Source organism: Cervus elaphus, chromosome 7 (assembly GCF_910594005.1).
Source record: "Cervus elaphus chromosome 7, mCerEla1.1, whole genome shotgun sequence".
NCBI lineage: Eukaryota > Metazoa > Chordata > Mammalia > Artiodactyla > Cervidae > Cervus > Cervus elaphus.
In genome coordinates, this window is record NC_057821.1 from 49,951,629 (window position 1) to 49,960,419 (window position 8,791).

The following is an 8,791-nucleotide window of genomic DNA, read 5'->3' on the forward strand; positions in this document are numbered from 1 at the left end:
CAAGAATACTGGAGTGGGCTGCCATTTCCTTCTCCAAGGGATCTTCCCAACCCAGGGATCGAACCCTCATCTCCTGCATCATGGCAGGTGGATTCTTGAAAGCCCGAGGTATCATATATATAATGGCACTAAAATAGCACCTGGAATCATGAGATGGGAATTTTTTGATTTACTATGATTTCCCCGCAAGGGGCACGTACCACGTACGGTTGGGAGAAACGCTTTGGGAAGCTCACTGGGGCAAGAATGCGGTAGGAGTTGGAGGTGGGACAGTTGCATACAGAATGGTGGGGTGATTATAGGTGGAGGCCTGAGCTCCAGCCTTTCAGGGGCGCCCCTGACACCTGAAACCAAAAGGAACCACGAGAGGGGACTCAGGGAGATGGGCCTGCAGTAATGCCTTTATTATTGGAAAAATTGTAACAGCGTCAATGGCTAGCCTCAGAGAACACTGAGGAAATTGTGAGCCACCCCCGTGAAAGGACATTTTGTCATGACTCAGATGCTATTTATTTTATATTAGGATATCCCTAATATAGAATTGTGAGGTAGGAGAGAAAAGCAGGACTATGGAATTGCTTGGAAGAGCTGATCTATATTTAATAAGTGCAAAGGAAAAAAATGTGACAAAATTGCCATTGGTTTTACTAGGTAGCAGCATTATGGGTGATTTTTCTGGACTTTCCAATGCTGTCCCAATACACATGTTACTTTGGATCTAGAAAGAAGAGCTAGAATGAAAAAAAATCCAATGACTCACTTGCCAGAATTCCCCTACTTGTGTAACTGCTCAGTCACGCGTGGGTGTTGGCAGTGTGTGTGTGTGTGTGTGTGTGTGTGCAGGCATGCAAGTGTGTCCACGGGCGGATATGTGTCTTTCTGAGCCTGGTCCCCACTAACAGCAGATCTGGGAAGAGGCAGCTTCTTCCATTGGAACATAATAGTTTCCTTGGATTCTGTTAATTGGCCGAAATAACCTTTCTGTGGCCATTCTGGATTCACTTCTAATCCCCAGATCCCCAAGTGCTTGTTCAGAGACTGCGTCTTTGGTGAATGCTTCCAGCGAAGTGTAGAATGGCTTCCCCCCTGCATTTTATGTGTAAATAAGGCAATAAATCACCTCTGATCTCCATGCCCTCAATACAGAGGCAAAGAACGCGCGGTGATTTGCAGCAGAACCTGAAGCCGCGTCGCTGCCCTTGCATCTCATCACAGCGCGCTGAGTTCACAGCTGTTCAGAGGGTCATGTTCCAACTGCCTGATTCATGTTAGAGGGGAAGGGGAGAGAGACAGCTGACAGTAAATTAGGAGCAGAAATTTTAAACTATTCAGGAAAAAAATCCCCAAGTGATGATTAAAAGAGCCTTGAATCCTTAAATATTTACAGTCGCAACCTATTCGGCTAAGAGACATATGCTCAGAAGATGAGTTTAGAAAACAAAATCATATATTGTGGGAACTCTTTTTTTCCCCAGCAATACGGCAGTTATGGCAACCCATAAGAAAAGCACATCCTAGTGCTTTGAAACGATGGGTTAGTTCTCTGGGCAAATGCTCCCAGTGAAAAAGAGTTAAAAACCTGGCTTAAAGGAACACTGGGACATGAGTGAATAAAGAAGATGTGGTTTTTATATCCACATATGTACACACACACACACACACACACACACACACGATGGAATATTGTTCATCCATTAAAAGAAAAGAAACCTTGCCATTTGCAACAACATGGAAGGACATCGAGGGCCTTACGCTGATGAAATAAGTCAGACGCGCTTCTGTCGCTCAGTCGTGTCCGACTCTTTGCGACCCCGTGGACTGTAGCACACCAGGCTCCTCTGTCCATGGGATTCTCCAAGCAGGAATACCGGAGTGGGTTGCCGTTTCCTTCTCCAGGGGATCTTCCTGACTGAGGGATGGAGCCCTCCTCTCTTGTGTCTCCTGCATTGGCAGGCGGATTCTTTACCACTAGCATCACCTGGGAAGCCACATAAGTCAGATGGAGAAAGACAAATGCTGCGTGCCCTCACGTGTGAAATCTTGGAAAACAGCGAAGACAGAGCTCATCGACAGACGGATCGGTGATTCCAGAGGCGGAGGGAGGAGGGAGGCGGTGAAAGGCGTGTAAAGGGCCAGAAGGTACAAATTTCCCAATTATAGAATAAATAAATCTTGGGGCTATAATGTACAGCATGCTGACTATACTAAGAATACTGTATTACATTCTTGAAAGTTGCTTGGAGAGTAAATTTTAAAAGTCCCCTTGCGTAGGAAATGGCAACCCACTCCAGTATTCTTGCCTGGAAAATTCTATGGACGGAGGAACCTGGCGGGCTACAGTCCATGGAGTCTCAAAGAGTCAGACACGACTGAGCACAAACAAGGGCCCACCCTAAATCCAGGGTGACCTCATCTCAAAATCCACAATTACACATGCAAAGATTGTTTTTCCAAATAAGATCACCTTTGCTGGTTATGGGGGTTACCACTTAAGCATACCTTTGGGGACACTATTAAACCTTCTGCAATCTGGTAAAAATAAATAAATAAATGTCCTCAACACAAGAAAAAAATGTTTTTTTAACTATGTGTGAGGACGGACGCTAACTAGACTTATTTTGGTAATCACTTCTCAATGAATATAAATGTCCAATCATTATGTTGCATACCTGAAACTAACATGTTACATATCAATTATACCTCAATAAAAAATGAAAAAAAAACAAATAAACTAGAAAAGAATAAGAGATTAGATACAAATAAAATAGAAGGGAGGAAATAATAAAGGTAAGAGCAGGAAGCAATGAACTAGAAAACAAATGAGCAAGAGAGAAAACCCACAAAGTCAAAGGTTGGTTCTTTGGAAAGACTCCTAGTGGCTCAGTGGTAAAGAATCCCCCTGCAATGCAAGAGACGCCTGTTCATTGCCTGGGTTGGGACGATCCCCTGGAGGAGGAAATGACAACCCACTCCAGTATTCTTGCCTGGGAAATCCCATGGACAGAGGAGCCTGGTGGGCTACAGTCCATGGAATTACAAAGGAGTTGGACATGACATAACAACTGAACAATAATGAAATTGGAAACCCCCCAGTCACACTTATCGAGAATAAAAGGAAAGATGAAGGAAGAGAATATAAATGGACAATGTCAAGATTCAATATGTATTAAAAAGACCAGAATATTATAAACAATTTTATGCCAATACATTTGCAACATAGATGAAATGGGAAAATCTCTTGAAAAGCACAACTTACTAAAATTGTCATCAAAAATAGAAAAGTCCCTCTAGATCTGTAAAAGTAACTGAATCCATAATTAAAAACCTTTCCACAAAGAGAAGTCTAGTCCCAAGCAAGACTGCTTGTAAATTCCCCCATAACTCTCTTATACAAACTCTTTTAGAAAACAGGTAACACGGGAATACATTCCAACTTGTTTTACAAGGCCTTGATACCATGATCTGTCAAAGATATAATAGGAAAGTAAAATTATAGGCCAATTTCTGTCAGACTAAGATGTAAAAATTCAAAACTGAATAATAACAAATCAAACCCAGCAAGTATGGTTTATTCCAGGAAGGCAAGATTGATTTAACATTCAAAAATCAGTCAGTGCAATTCACCACATTAACAGAATGAGGGACACACATAATCATCTCAATAGAGTCAGAAAACGTATTTGATAAAATTTCATATTCATTTATAATAAAAATTTAAAAGAACTTCGCAAACTAGACCTAGAAAAATATTTCCTTAATCTGGTAAAAAGAAAACTCAAAAGCCTGCTGCCAATAATATGCATAAAATGGAAATGTTGAGCACTTTCCCCCGACCTTCAGACTGAACCAGGCAGGAATGGCCACAATCATTGCTCCTTTCAACCGTGTCGGTTGTATTGGTCTCTGTAAAGTGGCCAGAAGAATAGAAGGTATAAAGTTCCTGTAAAATTTAAAAGAAAAAAAAGGTAAAATAATGACTGTGTACATACAATGCTCAAAACCATCCACAAACTCTCAGAATCAATGGTTGAATTTAGCAAGGCTATTTCATACATGGTTAATATACAAAAATCGAATCAGGTGATCTAGAAAGCGGCTCAAAGTCTGGCTAACCTGACAACTTACTTTCTCCATCCAGCAGATGTTGGCGGAGACGGGAGCTTGGCTGGGGCCACCTCCACGTTCGCTGCAGGAGCATGAGGGGGTGCCCCCCAAGGGGGAGCAGGTCCTTTGTCTAGAGAAGCAAGTCTTTGGGGAGTTGTTGGTTATGAACAGAAGACCCGGGGGGCTGGCTGCAACGGGGAGTGCTGGTAAGAGAACTGAAGTACTGTGTATCGTAATAGGAAAGGCTAGTCCCCGAGAAGTGGATAATGACCTACTTTTGAATAGCTCCTTCTGGAAAAAGATTTTGAGGACATAGAAAGGACCCTGGCTCTAAGTGGACCCCAGAAATGTGATGAGAGGCAGGGCCTGAGGAGTATTTTTAATTGTTTCCTAATTTGCATCTTAATTCCTCTCTAGTAACCACCAGAGGTTTCAGCAAATGTTTATTAGCTGTTAATTAGGGTCTGGTTTATTTTGGCACTTTCTTAGGAAACAAAGGAAGCAGGTGAATTGTCCACAGGAAGACAGGAGGCAGTAAAGACGTGTTGGAAGGAGCCGGGGAGAGGACCCGGCTGCCGGCGTGGACAGGACCAGCTGGTGACCGGAGACCACAGCTGATAGGGGTTCCCTGGGACTTCTCAGAAATACTTGGGAGGGGACTGAACTTACTGAAACCAAATGTGGGGTGTGGACTTGAGTTATTCTATTCGGTTAGCAAGAGAATGTTCACCCCTCAGTTATCTGCAGACTTGGGGACATTCAGGTTACGTTGAATTACTGTACTGATAAAAAGTAACATTCATGGCAAAATAAAACACTATATAGTTTGCAAAGCATTTCCCTGTTTGCTGTATCATTTCATAGATGCTTCATTACATGTAAGTTTCCAAACCTATCCCGATATTTGGAAGAGAATGTATTTTCCCTGAAATGGTACATGTAAAAATATTTAAACAGACCCCAGCACCGTCTTAGAATAGAGTTACACCGTTACTCATTACAATTAGTAAGTAATTTATTCCCTGTACAATAAAGCCAAGCTCCCAACCCATTTGAAATAAGACTTTGACTCTATCCCGAGCTCTTCAGGAGCATCATTTTTTAGGAGTCTTATTGACCCTCCCTCATGGCTTAGCCAGGTGGCCTCTGAGCCTCCTCCTCTCAGGTGTCAGGACGCGTGGAAATGGGGTAGAGAGGATAAAAAGGAGCCTCCGAAAGACTCGTGGGTCCAATATAGTAAATACTCTGCTTCCACTGCAAGGACTAACCTGAAAAGACCACGTCGGAGATGGAGCAGAGACAGTAGGAAATGGTGTCTGCTCTATCCATGAATAACATCATCTGCCTTTTCTTCCCCTAAACCAGCGGTCACCAGCCTTTTTGGCACCAGGGTCCAGTTTCTTGGAAGACCATTTTCCCATGAGACCGGGGAGCAAAGGATGGTTTCAGGATGATTGAAGCACAAGACATTTACTGGGCACTTGATTTATGCTATTACTACATTAGCTCCACCTCAGATCATCAGGTGTTAGATCGCAGAGGCTGTGGACCCCTGACCTAAACGGAAGCTAATCCATCAGTCCTCTCTTCCTCACCATGCGTTGACCTCATATTTCCAGGCGGCGCTAGTGGTAAAGAACCCGCCTGCCAAAATGCAGCAGGCGTAAGAGATGTGGGTTGGATCCCTGGGTGGGGAAGATCCCCTGGAGGAGGGCATGGCAATCCACTTCAGTATTCTTGCCTGGAGAATCCCCATGGACAGATGAGCCTGGCGGGCTACAGTCCGTGGGGTCGCAAAGAGGGGAACATGACTGACAGAGCATGCACACACATGCATTAGCCACATTAACCACAAAAGCACTTACAGAGTTCTGCCGATGCAGCCGCAGCAAGCCAGCAAGAAGCTCTGCACTGTGAGCAGATCAGGCCGCAGAAAATCCTTCTGGAGGATAAGGCTAGTGCCGCAGTATCATTCTCTTAAGTTAAAAACAAGACTACTTTATACTAATATAGAAAGAACATGCTTCCAAAACTTGCTTTATTCGTTAATAAAAAAAAAACAAAACTGGCAGAATTGCAAAGCTGATTCAAAAGAACTGGAAAGACTGAGTCCTGAACAATATAATGCTGTAATAAGATTGTTAAGTTAGACATAAAACAGATTTTTCTATCTGCAGGGCAATGAAACCAAAACTTCTGTCACTATCATTTCTAAAGAAGAAAAAAAAAATGTATCCCTCCTGGACACACAAAATCGTTTCCAGCTTATAAATCTCCATGTCAACATCTAATTTCTAACATCTGTTGTTGTTGTTGTTGTTGAGTCACTAAGTCGCGTCTGGTTCTTTTGCGACCCCACGGACTGTAGCCCGCCAGGCTCCTCTGTCCATGGGATTTCCCAGAGAAGAATACTGGAGTGGGTTGCCATTCCTTCCCCAGGGGATCTTCCCAACCCAGGAATCAAACCCATGTCTCCTGTATTGCAGGCAGATTCTCTACCACTGAGCCACCTCGGAAGTGCTTCTAACACCTAACCAAACGTAGAAAGTAAGTGAGACGATGCTTGAAAATGACCGTAAAAGGACACAGTCATCCTTTTACTTATCCAATTTGGGGGTATTTTTTTCTTAAGACTTAGGATACACAGGACGAAGTATTATTTTATTAATAAACTTCAAGAGCATGGCTGTAAGAATTTAGCCCTTTCACTGACATATTGCAACAAGTTGCTCTGGCATTTCTGTACTTATTGGTGTGTTTGTTTAAAATGACCGATGTCTACAACAAGCACAGAGACCCCAGGAGGAAGGATCTTCACGGAAACATCTGAACTGCCTTCCTTTGCTCTCACGACGTCTTCAAGGCTCTACTGGAAGGTGCACAAGATTCAGAGCATTCAGACTTTCCCCTTAACCAGTCAAATTTAAACAACTTGATGGTCATGTCTTTCAAGAAAAATACAGAAATAAACCTTCAAGAAAAAAGGCCAGGCCAACTCAGAAGGGGGAAAAAAACCCTCGTCCTTGGGAAGAACAGTTAGTTCACTTGACTTTTTCTGAGAACTCTGGCCTTGGGGCAGCCTCGGGAGGTGTGCCCACGCACGCTGGGCCGTCTGCCGCTGGCCGAGTCGGGGCCGTTATGATGCCCCCGGGGAAGTGTCACGACACACACAGCGGGGTCTCTCCCCGCTCAGACCCCGAGCCAGAAGGGGCCCTAACACGGCATGCTGCCCACACAGCTCACCAGGGAAGGAGAGAAACTGCAGGTCTGCAGCCATAACGTCTTGTCGGGATGTCTGGAGCCGAGCAAAGGCTGCTGTAAAAACCAACAAATGAAAACTTGGCGCTCGGAGACTGCTTCGTGTCCAGGCTGGTTTGGAATCTTACATCAGAGGCCACGAATGCTAGCAAGTGTTGGGACTGGTGGTCGCTTCACCTGAACAGATGTCCTGAGCCCTGTGGGGGCTGTGGGGGGCTGGAGAACCCCTCTTCCCTTGGCAGTACGGAATTGCTACCCAGGGCCTCTTCCTGTGACCATGTGGGAACAGTGGCTTGGTGTTGCCAAAGCTTCTGGTGTTTTTTAAGCTGGAAATTCAATGTGTGTGTGCAATCTCCTGGTTTCAGCTTTGATTCCTTTTTTTCCCCCTTAATGTTAAAGAAAAGCAAAGAAAACTCACCTCTGAGCCAGGAGGTGGTGCCCTCTGCAGGGATGGTTCCCTTTCTCTCAGAACCAGCATCCCCAGTGGTCCCTAAAAGCCCTGCTTCCAGACCATCTGGTTCCCCTCCCCGGTACCTCGTCGGCAGAATACTTTTCTGTCTTGCTTCTTTGGGTGGAAGACGCTCAGGCAAACTTTTTTATATAATTTTATTCATTCACTTTTATTTTCTGGCTGTGCTGCCTCTCTGCTGCTGCCCAGCTCTCTCACGTGGCTCTGAGGGGGTCTGCTCTCCAGCTGGGACGCACTGGCTTCCCGTCGCGGTGGCGTCTCTTGGCGAGCACGGGCCGGAGGGTGCTGGGGCCTCGGTCGCTCAGCCCTCGGGCTCAGCAGCTGTGGCTCCCGGACTCTAGGGCACAGGCTTCAGGGGCCGTGGCACAGGGGTTTAGTTGCTCCGAGGCATGGGGGATCTTCCCGGAAGAGGGATGGAAGCTGAGTGCCCTGCATTGGCAGGCAGATTTTTTACCACTGAGACACCAGAGACGCCCTCAGGCAGACTTCTGATTCAGTCTCTCCTAAGGTTTGCCTTTCAAATCGTCTCTCTTTGCTTGATCTTCTGCAGCCTTTGGATGAGTAACGTTTTACCTCTGGATTTGACCTTGGCGTCCAAAGAACACACCCTAATTTGGGCCTGGCATCCCACTACTGCTTGTATGAACAAAGATTCTCTGGGCTAGTGTGTGTGTGTGAGAGAGGGAGAGACAGAGAGAGAGAGAGGCGGGGTGTTGGGGGCTGGGGCGCTGGAGGGATCAGTAATAAGAATGTTGAGTTCAGAGAAATGGGTTTGTTCCAAAACACAGGCTGGGATGTGAATAGCACGGGACACTGAGGATTTGAACCTGACGAATCACGACTGTTTTCTTAGCCACACTGCATGGTCCTCACTGGCTCTCAGCCCTGGCCGCGCATGACGACTCAGGGAGCCGTTATTTATAACAGAAACCGCTGGGCACCACCCCCAAAAATCCTGAT

The 8,791-nt window shown here is 45.3% G+C and overlaps 1 long non-coding RNA gene across 1 annotated transcript; it reads right to left on the bottom strand.

Annotated features, from left to right (window-relative positions):
* Positions 1 to 3,291: 3,291 nt before the first annotated feature.
* Positions 3,292 to 8,464, bottom strand: LOC122697649. The gene is made up of 3 exons (XR_006342136.1): positions 7,781 to 8,464; positions 5,970 to 6,080; positions 3,292 to 3,940 (listed from the first exon to the last, which is right to left on the bottom strand). It is a non-coding gene; the product is annotated as an uncharacterized LOC122697649 (long non-coding RNA).
* Between the last annotated feature and the right edge of the window lie 327 nt (positions 8,465 to 8,791).